General features: G+C 45.8%; 1 protein-coding gene across 1 annotated transcript in view; it reads left to right on the top strand.

The window, feature by feature from the left end:
* Positions 1 to 14,134, top strand: part of CPNE2 (copine 2) — a 917,381-nt gene that overhangs the window by 444,522 nt on the left and 458,725 nt on the right. The window lies entirely within an intron of this gene.

The following is a 14,134-nucleotide window of genomic DNA, read 5'->3' as shown; positions in this document are numbered from 1 at the left end:
TCTGTGCAGTCTAACTTTTTTAAATTGTGGATGTATGTCTGGTGGCGATGTTGAAGGTGATACACCAGAGGTACTTGGTATTGCCGGTGGTGGAGGTACATTTTGGCGCAATCTTCTACATTCTTTGTTATCATAGTTCACAGAATGCAACGATTGAAGGTGGTTGCGCGTACTAGCAGTGCAACAGCACAATTTTTTTTCTCTGCTTTAAATAAATTGTGGTTGAATTTAATGCTGTCTATAGTGTAGATGAAAATGAAAAGGTCAATTCAAGTTGTGAACCCTACTGTGCACAGTGTACATGGAAGCTAGTAGTCAGTACAGTTATAGAGCAATGCTTTTTTTCACTTTTTTTAAGCAAAATCTGAATATATACAGTATATTGACTCTGCATTAAATAAATCAAGGTTGAATTTCCTACTGTCTGTAGTGTATATGCAAAGGTGAATTCAAGTTGTAAACCCTGCTGTCTGCTGTGTACAACTTAGGGTGGAGTGCATCATCTGCAATTATGATTGAAGTGGAAGATATAATATGTATGCAGTGTGCATTTTATTATTGAACTAAATTTATAAGTGATATAAAATAAGTTTTTCTAGGAAGCATAATAAAGGGATATTGTGTAGGGTTTGATAGGTATTATACTTACTTTGGTTTACACTGAGTTAGTGGTATGTAAAACAAGAAGATTCTGTGGAGCCTGCGATGATGCGTGGTCCAAGCAGGCTATATTGATAGTAATGTTTTTTGTGTTGTGAACTATGCCTTAGTAAGGCCACGTGATAATCATTTTTGGTGCACTGAGTTACTAGTACCTTTGGTGCTTAGCGTGTACATATCCTGTGATGATGCGTGGTCTGGGGGGAGGAGGGAAAGTAATTGAAGTAATGTGTTTTGCCGATTGGATTCTGCATGAATACCACTTAAAAGTGATAGTATGCCTCATTGCTGACAAACAACTGACAACACAGTAGCATTTTTCTCCCTTAAATGAATCAAGAGTGAATTTTATGTTGTTTGTAGTGCTTATGCGGCACTGGTATGAAGCCGTAAACTCTTTTGATTGCAGTGTACGTTTAAAAACAGAACTCACTGTTTTTTGTGGCATCCTTTTACAAAATAGTCTTTGCCTTACATAAATCAAGGATATCTTGAATGCTGTCCGTAGTGTAGATGGAAAGCTGAATTCAAGTTGTGAACCCTGCTCTCCGCAGAGTACATTTATGGCAGTAGTCCACAGAAACATCGACAAATGCTTTTTTTGTCACATACGTTATCAAAATCTGACAACACAGTAGAATTGTCTCTGCCTTAAATAAATCGAGAATGAATTTAATGTTGTCTGTAGTGCTTAACCGCTTCTGGTATCAAGTTGTGAACCCTGCTGTCCGCAGTGTAGATTTAAGGCAGTAGTCGACACAAAGATCGATGAATGCTATTTTGTCACAGTTCACAGAATTTGAGGACACAGTACAATTGTCTCTGCCTTAAATACATCGAGAGTGAATTAAATGTTGTTTGTAGTGCTTCTCCACTTTTGGTATCAAGTTGTGAACCCTGCTGTCCGCAGTGTACATTTGAAGGCAGTACTTAGTACAGACATTGTGGAATGTTTTTTGTGGCATTCATTAACAAAATTGTCTCTGCCTTACATAAATCAAGGATATTTTGAATGCTGTCCATAGTGTAGATGGAAAGCTGAATTCAAGTTGTGAACCCTGTTGTACAAAGTGTAGATTGAAGGCAGTAGTCAACACAAAGATCGATTAATGGTATTTTGTCACAGTTAACAGAATCTGAGGACATAGTACAATTGTCTCTGCCTTAAATAAAACAAGGCTGGATTCAATGCTGTCCATATTGTTGATACAAAGCTGAATTCAAGTTGTGAACCCTGCTGTCCGCAGTGTAGATTGAAGAATGTAGTGAGCACAGTTATAGATGAATGCTTTTTGTCACATTCTTTTACAAAATCGGAAGACATAGAATCCATTTGTCTCTACCTTAAATAAAACAAGGCTGGATTCAACGCTGTCCGTAGTACAGATGCAAATCTGAATTCAAGTTGTAAACCCTGCTGTCCGTAATGGAGATCGAAGGCAGAAGTCGATACAGACATAAGTCTGCTGTGCTGTGGCGCTAAGTTCGCATAGGCCCTCTACAGAGGAAGCACGCGGTCATGGCAGCAGCCACGTGGCAGGGTGCGGACCTTCACTATGGCAGGGTCTCTTCTCTTTGCAGAAGTGAACCACGCCCAAGACATAGCCTAATTTTTATAGTCTTATGTTGACGTTGTGTATGTTGGAGTAGCCCACTCCTCTTCTGTTTCAAAGGGGGAAGGGGTGAACACAGCTACATGAGCAAAATATTCCCAGTGTCTGAGATAATATGGTTGCGTCCACTATTCAGTACACTACATGTACCAATGGTATATGTACACACTGAAAAGTTTTTGATTTCTATAGTGAATTGTGTATAGTATTTCACCGATAGTCTTAGCGTTGTGTACATTATTGTTGATGTTCGAGTTCTTTCCCTTATACATACTTGGTTGCCATATCTCTGTAGATTAAGGAAGTGTACTGTTGAGGAGATATATTATTTTGGAAAGGTCCGTAGTACTGTTTTGCGCTGCCTCTGAGGTAGTAGGGGGGAGGGGTCCGTGGGGATGGTTGTGGTGATCGTAGCGCTGGGAATTGTGATTTTGTTGGGTGTGCGAACTATAATTAGAAACTCTTTAAGCTCTTTAACCCCTTCGCTGCGGGGGTAATTCCCCCACTGTGATGGGGGCGGGGGGGCGCGCACAGCACCCCATGCTCATGACGAGCTCAGCTCATCACGAGGCACAGTGCTCCTGTGCTCATGACGAGCTGAGTTTGTCACGGCCGCACACGTTTTCGTGGAACGTTCCGCACAGCAGGGGAATTGTCCCTGCGTGTGAGCGTTCCACGGCTCATGACGAGCTCAGCTCATCATGAGCACAGGAGCACCGTGCCTCATGACGAGCTGAGCTCGTCATGAGCATGCATGGTGTTAAACATGGGTGTGAGTTGAATGTAATTAACGCAGTACATATTCGACGTTCTCACAGTACTTAAATGTTGATGTTAATTTGTTAGTGGTAAGTGGAACTATTGCCTGATTTTGTTAGGTACCATTGCAGATTTGGTTAGTTGTTGAAAATATGGGGAAGTGGTCAACATTATAAGTAGGAATTGCCATTTAAAAAACCTTCGAAATTCACCGAAAAAAGCACAGGTTTCAGGCAGGTTATAGTTAGGAATTAGCATTTAAAAAAAACCTTAGAAATTCACTGAAAAAACCATAGGTTTTAGGGGTGTTATAGTTAGCTGGACATTTCACTTATACAAAACCATTGAAATTCCTCCGTTATAGTTAGTTGTACTAACTGTAACTCTCGCGCCCGCAATCCACTGGTGATGGTGTCACATATTACATCATTCATGACATGGTCAGTGACATCACTGGTGACATCACTGATGCCATCTCAAATGACATCACTGATGACATCACTGATGCCATCATCCATGTGACAATCTGATACATCTCATCATACACTAGTGTAACCTTTCAACACTCTTTATAAAATATGGAGTACCATATTTGAAACCATTGACACACCAATACAAGTTTTTAAAAACCCACTCAGTGATTCCTACATCTACACACACACATCTAAACACTTACCTATATATTCACTCATACATGCTAACAAAGATCAATAGAACACTATTAAATATACTTACACACCTACATCAACATTACAAACCAGCACACATCCTATTCACTTATGCAGTCATCCTACTCACTTATGCAAACAATTGATCATACTTATATTTACTAAGCTACACATTTATACAAACACCACATTATTTATTCATATAGATAGTAACTCATACTTAGTGTGTTATAAAATCACTATTACAAGTATACATATTTTGATACAGTCACTCATACAATCACTGAGTCTTATGTATACTTATTTATATACAGCAACTGTCACATACACTGCCTTTTATATTTTTACTTTGTTGGACATGTATCATTAAGAAATATATTTACTCATACCAACACCCATAAAGAGATTCACTCGCCCAAACAACTGTTTCCACACAGTCATAACCTCATATACCTACTAAATCAACTATTTACACATCTTTAGACAGTCACACACCTCCCACCGAATCACACACATTCACTATTCCATACAAATACTCACTTAAGTATTTAATAACTAATATAGACTTTCACATAGCTAGTAACCAACTTATGTAGTAGTTTACACAACAAGAGATACAGTGATACAGATATGCACACAGTTTAATCACTATCCCATATATGTAGTGAGACACTTTAAATTAGACACTTAGACAATCAATCACACTGCTATTAAATCCTCCATCCAGACACTTTTACATCCACTCAGTCTTCAATGCAGATTGCTATATATATATATATATAGTACTTATTTAAATATCGAACCAAACCACATTCACTGGATGATGGAATCAGTGATGTCATCAGTGATGTCATTTGCGATGGCATCAGTGATGTCACTGACCATGTCATGAATGATGTAATATGTGACATCATCACCAGTCGATTGCGGGCGCGAGAGTTTCAGTTAGTACAACTAACTATAACGGAGGAATTTCAATGGTTTTGTATAAGTGAAATGTCCAGCTAACTATAACACCCCTAAAACCTATGGTTTTTTCAGTGACTATATATATATATATATATATATATATATATATATATATATATATATATATATATATCAAATCTCCAAGGTTCCCACCGGTGGAGACGCACTCTGACATCCACTGCAGCAACTTTCATGAGGTAAAAGCCGGATCGGCGGGCGGATCCAGGTTACAGCATGCCTGTCGATTCACGCCTGACGCGTTTTGTGCTCATTGCACACTTCAGAGGCGTGACAGTCATTATGGCATAGAGACCACACCTCCCACTTAAAAACATGAGCCCTTCAATGGGCGACTCGAACGAGTCTGCGTTGGTTTGTGGGTCTTGTAGTGTGTGCCTCAGTTATGTGCCACTGTCTGAGACGTTTCAAGCCCAACAATGGGCCTCCACTCGCACATCCAGCTTGTCAATCCTCCATGGATGCCTCCACATTGAGACTCCGTGGTACGGAGCTCCATGGCCCCAAATTTCTGGGTGGTGCATCTCCCGCGGCTGGGAGGCCGCGTATAAATCAAAGCTCCAAGGTTCCCACCTGTGGAGACGCACTCCGACATCCACTGCAGCAACCTTCATGAGGTAAAAGCCGGATCGGCGGGCGGATCCAGGTTACAGCATGCCTGTCGATTCACGCCTGACACGTTTCGTGCTCATTGCACTCTTCAGAGGTGCGACAGGCATTATGGCAAAGAGGCCACACCTCCCACTTAAAAATATGAGCCCTCCAATGAGCGACTCAAATGAGTCTGCGTTGGTTTGTGGGTCTTGTAGTGTAGGCCTCGCGTCCGGCGTGAATTGACAGGCATGCTGTAACCTGGATCCCCCCGCCGATCTGGCTTTTCTAAATGAAACCTAGGTTATTTATAACTAGTCAAACCGTACGTCATTTGGGGTTGCTAGCGGGCAGCCCTTTCGATCTAATTTTCCATGCCCAATGTAAAAAACCTGCAACGGCAAACTCAATTGTTTCCTTCAGGTTACTTTTCAGTATTCCTCCCAGTAATGCCTCACACCCTCAAGCATACACATTGCAATAATCCATTTCTTGCAGGGCAAAGAGTAACTGGGGCAAGAGAAGTAGTGTTCCTCTGTTTCTTTATCTGTGGGCAGTAAGAGCAATGAATTAGAGAACATCCGGAATTGTCCCACTTAGATGAAAATGATCAAAGCGGTAAAGCGCCTCATCTAAATTGAATGTATCAGTGTTTTGCTTGCATGGGGTACATTCTGACCATATAGAATTCAAAATTAGGAAAGCAAAAACTGCCCTGTTAACCTCCCATCTTTTTGATTGTGCCAGAGGCGTACCATGACATTTTCCCAATGTGCTTTTTAGGTTTCGCCTATTATCATTCGCTTGCGAATGTAATAGGCGAAAATTCAAGGGCTCGATCGAACTAGTCAAACCACTGCGGTTCTTCATAGTGCATGTGAGCGGGTCACGTGACCACACAAGCACGCGCACCTCAGGCCGGCATTTCTCCTCCCCTAATTACCGGCCGGCACATCAAAGGCTGCTGCTCTCCATGCGTCTTGTCACCCGCCTCCGCAATGCCGAGAAAACACAAAAGCTTCAAAGCGGAGTTTAAAACCCTATACATTCACGCGCACCTCAGACCGGCATTTCTCCTCCCCTAATTACCGGCCGGCACATCAAATGCTGCTGCTCTCCATGCGTCTTGTTTACATTTTGTTTTCTTCGGCCTCTTTTCCTGTCCCCCCCCCTCCCATTTCATTCTCTGTGGATCTCTTCTGGTGCGTTATCTTTTGCTCCAGGTCTCTTCATTTCTCTTTCTCTTTACGTCTAAGTTTCACTTCCTCACTGTTTTCCTTTCTATCGTGGCCTCTCTTTCCTGCTCGCTCACCTCCTCTGGTTCTCGCATTGCCTTCCTTTTTCACTCCGCTTAGTCTTCTGCATTTCTCTCATCCGTGTTTCCATTCTCTCTTTCTCACACTTGTATGGTCTTTCCATCTCTTCCAGTTTCTCTACCTGCTCACTTCGTCAGTCTTGCTTTCCTTCTCTCTCTCCAGTCTCACACTGCTTGCTTCGCCTTTCCCCAGCCCCTCGCCCCCGCATGTCCTTTTTTGCTGTCATTCACTCCTTCCCTTTTGCCGTACACCCCCCCTCCCCACACCTCGCTCTCTCTCTCTCGTCACCACTTTCCCGTTTTGTCTGTATACTCCGCTCCGTCTCAGTCCTCTTCCCCCTCTCCCTCCCCTGTCCTTCTCTCCCATCCGCACCCTCTGCAGGCCCTCTTCAGTCACTATGAATTATGCATACTTTGTTGTAAAAAGAATACAACTGATGTATGCCCGCCATCCTGCCAGGCTGATTTGCGGGCAGCAACAAGACAAGGCGGTAGGAGTGACATTAGCCAGCCACCGCAGGAACCCGGGGCCATCTTTCAGTAAACACCTCATTGGGTTAATGTGCCTGCTTCTGAGACCTGTGTGTAACTTGCAAGTCACAACAAGCACTGGCGTTGCCAATAGGTTTCGCATTTGGAAAGTTGGAGCTATTGGTTTTGTAAATGACATTTTATATTTATATATTGTAATTGACAATGCCAATAACGATATATAAATATAAAATGTCCTTTACAAAACCAATAGCTCCAACTTTCCAAATGCGAAACCTATTGGCAACGCCATTGCTTGTTTCAGTTTCTCAGTAGCTCCTTTGGCAATTTCAGCTGGGGAATTCCATAAATCCCCATTTTGTAAGTTTATCACTGTTTCTTAACATATTGTCAACATGGGGTAGGTGCTCGTCTATCCCTGCAAATTAGCTGTGTGTAGGACTTGGCCCTTTTTGGCCAAAGTTTCCTATACTTTTTGCTTCACCCCTAGTACTTTTTTCTGACATGGTGTTGCCAACTTAGATGCGTTGGACACTTTGCCACTGCTAAACAGTGTCAAAATGCAAGTGCTCCCTGTATAAAGTGTAATGGTAATTGGTTGTCCATAATTGGTATGTGTGCCTTACTAGTAAAGTCCCTAGTACAATGCACTATATTGTGCCAGGGCTGGTAATGCAAATGCTACTAGTGGGCCTGCAGCACTCATTGTGCCGCCCACACAAGTAGACTTAAAAAGGGAACTCAGGCCTCCCATTGCGGTGTTGCTTGCAGTTTGTTAAACTGCCATGTTGTTCTGACAAATGCACCCACTTGCCAGACCTTACCCTTCCCTTTATATTCACATCAGACACACCTATAGTAGGTCCAGGGTACCCCCTGGGCAGGGTGCAGTGCATGTGAAAGGTAGGACATGTACTGAGTTGTGTACCATGTCCTGACAGTGAAATAATCTCTATTTCGTTTTTCACGGTTGAAAGGCCATCTTGCCCATAGGATAGAATGGGATATGTTTTCCAGCCTATCTTCCCAAAGGCTTAAGATGGGGAGGTGGAGTTTAGTATGCCTATGTAATAGCACATCATTTTATGAAGGTGGTTTTTGCATTGTGTGTTTAGAAGACACTCTTTTAGAAGTGGCTGGGTTTTTGGGCTCTAACCTTTCTGTGTCTCTACCTGGCTGTGGATTGACTGTCTGGATTTAAAAGCGATAGGATCAGGGAATGTCTTGACCCAGGGGAGGAGGTGAGACAGCAACAGAGTGACCTGCATCTGGAGAGTTCGAGGAGGAGTAGCCCCTAGAGGTGAAGAGGCCTGGGTTGCTACTAGAAAACAATTGTCCCAACTCCTGCTGAGTGATTGAGAATCCAGACCCCCACTAATTAACGAAAGAAGGTGTCACTGGCAGGGATTTACCCATAACTGGTTTGAACAGGGGTCAGTGTCCCCTGAACACAAAGGGGCGTATTAGGATTGTGGGCAGGGCGATCCGCCCGCCAGATGTCCCTGTTACACCCTGCCATATTAGTATGGCGAGGGGCACCGCAGCGAACGCAAAGACCGTCCGCCGCTTTTCCGCTGGTCGGATTGCTGGATGGGCAGAAAAGGCACACAGTATGGTGCCCGCGGTGGAAGGCCTTTCTATGGCAGAGACTCCCATCATTGCCATGCACAAGGTGGGAGGCACCGCGCGGTGCCAGTCACGTTGTGCATGGCAATGCACAACATGAGCTTTCAGCATTGCGGCGGGTGCTGTTTACAGCACTGCCCGCCGCAATATTGAAGGCAGGAAAGCGCCCCCCAGTGTGGCGGGCGCATCCTAATGGGCCTGGCAGGACCACCGCACATCTGGCCATTGGTCCCGTGTTCCGTTATAGTGGCGGGAGGACATCGGAATAGGCCCCATAGACTTCAAAGCCATTGAGGGGTATAACTATGAGAGCTGAAGCCCTTGAATTTTGGAGAATGGCTTGATCAAGATTGAACAATAGGAATGCTACTTTGCGGTCAAGATGAACCTTTACCAAGGAAGGAACAACTGAAGAGACTGAAGGAAAGGACTGACCCTGGCTGTGTGTTCTGGAGCTGGCCTGCAGTTTGCTGTTTTAACCAAGGAAAGGCTAAAGGGAATTTGCAGTGTGCTGTGTTCCCCTGCTTGAAAGGACTTTGCTGTGCTGTATCCTAAAGTAACTTATCCCCAAGGGCCTGAGGTGAGCTGGCTCCCTGTTGAAGAAACACAGGAAAACAAAAGTTTCCTGGAGAGGCTCAGCGGCGCTGTGTGCATGTGCTTTTTGCAGCCTGAGACCCTCGTAAGGTGTGCCCTGTGATTGTGGGCAACTGGAGTCGAAGCAAGGATTAGCGATGCTGTGTGCGTGTGCTTTTTGCAGCCTAAACCCTTTGTGAGGATTGTCTAGTTATCGTGTGCACCGGAATACAAGTGAGTCTCATCGGCTCTGTGTGCGTGTGCTTTGTGCAGCAGGAGACCTTCGTGAGGATTGCCTTGTTATCGTGCACCCGGAGTTAAAGTGAGTCTCAGCGACGCTGTGCTTGTGATCTTCCTGCAAATCAAAACCAAAGGGGATGATGGACAGAGTGTTGCAAGCACTCAACCCCAGTCAACTGATCTGGGTTTAATACATCATCATTCTTTACGTCACTCCTCCATCCCAGTTCAGACATATGCAAATCAGTCTGACCCTGTGCCTCATGGGAACAGTCCAGCCCGAACTGCCAAGCCATGTCTTCCCTGGAACGGAAACAAGCATCCTGGGACCGGTTTCCGGCTAATCAGCTGTCATCAGCCAGGCTAGCTTGAATGCAGTGGCAAAGTGAGCAAAGGACCCACGTCTGGGCATACCCTGCCAACTTAGGATGAACAAAGCAAAACCAAAGGGGATGATGAACAGAGTGTTGAACATTGCAAGTACTTACCCCCAGTCAACTGATCTGGGTATAATCCATCGTCATTCTTTAGCTCTTTGTGCAGCCTGAGACCTTCGTGTGGAGTGCCCGGTGAGCGTGCACACGAAACTCAAGGAAGTCTCAGCGATGCTGTGTGCGTGTGCCCTGTGGCAGCCTGAGATCTTCGTAGCAGTAACGGCCCGGACCGGCAACCCTGGAGGAGCTGAGCCGCCAGCCCGAGTCCGCCATTGCCAATTCACAAAGTTTGCATCGGAGGCCCCCAGGTAACGTGTGTCGACTCCTGGGGCGGGGTGGGGGTTTGGAGGGAGACGCTCTCAGCGCCTCTCTAATACCGGCAGCGCGAGCCTCTGCTTCGGCTCGTATCGTGGCCTTTATTGCCAAGGGAGTGGCAGTACCAGGGCCGGAGTGGGGATCTGCACTTTTTGTTACACCATACCCGTGTTGGGGGCATCTGTTGACCGAGGCTGACTGCGAGTCAGAAGGAGTGGCGGAGAGACCGCCTAAGGCACCGTGATCGGTGCCGGAGTGTATTATGCATTTACTTATTTCTGCATAACAGAGTACCTGACTGTCGTATTACACATTGCATCATTTCTGCATAACGGAGTACCTGAGTAGTGTATGACGATGGCATTATTTCTTCATAACGAACTACATGATTGTTGTATGACACATTGCATTGTTTCTGCATAACAAACTACCTGATTAGCATATTACAAAATTGCATTTTTCCTGCATAACGAACTACCTGATTAGTTTATTACGCATTGCCTTATTTCTGCATAACAACGTACCTGGTGATTGTATTACGCATTGCATTATTCTTGCATTGCAGAGTGCCTGATTGTTACATTACACATTGCATTATTCTTACCTTGCAAAGTGCCTGATTGTTGCATTATGCATTGCTTTATTTTTACATTGCAAAAATGCCTGATTCTAGCATTACGAATTGTTTAACATGGCATTAGGATTACAGGGGAATGTTTCGAAGAGCTCATTAATATCGCCAGAACGTACAAGGGCTGGCTGGCCTAACAACCGGCCAGGAGAAATATTACAAATACTCATATATTGGATTTATACCTTGTGGTCTCATTGTATATCTTTTTATTTAAAATGTATACTCGTTTTTATAAAACTCATGTGGAGTCTATTTGTGGTGTCATCATTGGGTTGCTGTGAGCGTGGTTGCAAATACTTTACACATTTGCCTTTTAGATAAGCCTGGCTGCTCGTGCCAAGCTACCGAGGGAGTGAGCGGGGGTTATCTCAGCAGGTGACTGTTACAAATGGGATTTCTGGCTAGCTGAGACTTGCGCCAAAGCAAGGCAGAAACCACCACTCTAGTCAGGATAAGGGAGTTACACTCCCAAAATAACCCCTACTCACCCCCTTGGTAGCTTGGCCCTAGCAGCTAGGCTTATCCTGGAGGCAGTGTGTAAAGTGTTTGCACATAACAGTAATATCCTGTGTGCACTACAATCGGACACCATGCAAGTTTAGAAAAATAGCCACTATTTTTATATACTTTAAGACAAGACCAAATATGATAAAAATCCACAACACTATACTTAAAAATCTTCTGTTATAAAATAAGTTTCGGAACACAGTTCCTTTATTGTTGATAGTTCCGTCCGGGGCTATCACGGCGTCATGAACAACAAACCCAACAGTTCTGGCTGGACGCGGGCCAGCTACGGTGTCGGGAAGACCCGCCAACCGTACCTGTGAGAAAGGCAGGACGATGGGGCCCCGAAGGCACTAGTGTTGCAGGTCGAGCTCCTCTCTGATGGAGTCAGGAGCGCTGGCGCTGACAGGCGTCGGGTGCTGCGGTGCGAAGTGCAGCGGTGCGGCGTGCAGTGTGAGCAGTGGCTCAGTGGTGGCGTCAGATGGCATCGTCGGTGAGACCAGGGTAGCAGTGCGAGATGGAGGCAGTGCTCGTCACGGTGCTAGCAGGTCACGGTGCAAGCAGCGGCATCGTCGCTGCTGAAGCACTGTGGCCGGCTGTCGAACGGGAGTCGATGGCACCGGCAGGCCAAGGCAGCGGTTTGGGATAAGGGTGGTGCGTCGTGTGACTTACAAGCGGTTGCCTTGAACCAGGGTGCAAGCAGTGGCATAGACTTTGGCGTGGAGCGCCGACGTCAGGAAGGCCAAGGTGTCCTCGTGAAGGTAGGCAGTGCAGATTGCGGTGCCCACAGGTCGCAGTGCAAGCAGCGTTTTGGTGGCGGCATCAACAGGTATCATCAGTGAGACCAGGTTCGAGGTGCGGCGGTGCTCTCTGCTGTGTCAAAGCTTCAGCGTGAAGCGAGGCAGTCCGGAGTGCGGTGCCCACAGGTCGCGGTGCAAGCAGTGGCTCAGTGGCGGCATCAACAGGCATCGTCGGTGAGACCAAGGTTGCGGTGCAGCATTGCTGCGGTGCTTTCAGGACACTGAGTCGGCAGCTGCGTCGTAGACATCATCAAGATGCTTTTCATCTGTTTGCAGCACGAAGCACACAGTCCCCAGTGCTGCAAGCAGAAGAGCTTGAAGTCTTTGGGGCTCATGAGACTTTGTGAACAGGGGGCAAGCTCTACCTCACTCTCTTGGAGAGACTTACGAATTAGGTTGCGGAAAGTCCAGTACTGGCCTTTCACTTCCCAAGACAGAAGCAGCCACTGCAGGTCATCACAGTAAAGCACCCAGCAAAGCAGTTGTTCCTTTTCGTAGCTTCTCTGACTCTTCTTCTTAGCAGTCTTCTTGTTCCAGATGAGTTCTAAAGTTCAGGGGTCGGGGCCCAGTACTTGTACACAAAAATCCTTTGATTTTTCAGGCAGAGGGTGCCTGTGTCCGGCCAGAACCAGTCTGGCCGACTCTGGTGTGATTTCCTGGCAGGAGGTGGAGACGGCGTTGTCAGAGGAAGACCAGGCCCTTTTGAGGTGCAAGGGATTCTCCCCCCTCGTCCCCCATCGCCGCCCAGGTCTATTTAACCCCTACCTGACCTACCTAGACAATCTGGAGCCACACCGACTCCCCAGCCTTCTGTCTTCCAAAACCCAGACAGGCAATCCACATTCCAGCAGAGGCACACAAGACCGGCGAGCAAAATAATACCCACTTTCTAAAAGTGGCCTTTATGAACTCAGAATGAAAAGGGCACCCTCACTAAAAGCTGCATCTTTAGATTCTGAGTTCAGGCATACTAAACTTCATTTCCTTACCTCCTCCCCTGGGCCCATTGGGTTTATAAGGTGTTATAAACGAACAGCCCGCTCCATCCTGCAGGGAAAGGGTGACCTTACAATAGTGAAGAGCGAATTTGGCTGTTTCACTATCAGGACACGCCACACACACACACTCTGGCATGTTCTGCCTTTCATATACAATGCACCCTGCCCATAGGGGTACCTTGGGCCTACCTTAGGGGTATCTGATATGTAAGAAAAGGGAAGGTTCTGTGACGGGCCCGTGTAGGCACGGGCCGCGTCAACATGGCAGTCGCAACTGCGCGTAGACTCTGAGATGGCAGGTCTGAGATACCTTTTTCCATGCTACTTGCGTGGGTGGCACAACCTGTGCTGCAGGCCCACGAGTAGCATTTGATTCACAAGCCCCGGCACCCGTAGTGTACTTTACTAGGGATTGACATGCAAATCAAATATCCAATCTGAAAAACATCAATCCATAACATACTTTACCACAGGAGCACCTGCACTTTACCACTGATCAGCAGTGCGAAAAGTGCACATAAACGTTACGCCAGCAAAAACAGTCAAAACTGGGAGTTCAGAAAGCAAAAACTATGGGGAAACACGTCAAAAGATGCCAAGTCTAACAGTGACCTTCCTTTCCCTGATGTAGAAACACGGGTCCCTATTTGGCCTAAGTTACCTACCTCAGCCAACCAGGGATCCCTGGTCTAACACTGTGCTAATGATTCCCTGTAAAGAGTCAACCCTGGGGTTGACCAAATCTGCACCCAATACATCAGTGGTTTTAGGGAGCACACTTACTGAATACTTTCTTTTCAGTTTTTGGGAATTGCTTTGTGGTTCATGTCATACAAAATTGCTTAGGCCAGGTGGCCCCAACCTGGAACATTGACTCAGTGGTGGGCCCGGATTCCAGTAATGATTCAGTGGGAGTGCACAG

This window comes from Lissotriton helveticus, chromosome 12, assembly GCF_964261635.1.
Source record: "Lissotriton helveticus chromosome 12, aLisHel1.1, whole genome shotgun sequence".
Classification (NCBI taxonomy): Eukaryota; Metazoa; Chordata; class Amphibia; order Caudata; family Salamandridae; genus Lissotriton; species Lissotriton helveticus.
The sequence above is the reverse complement of the archived record's forward strand: the minus strand, read 5'-3'. Positions and strand labels throughout refer to the sequence as shown.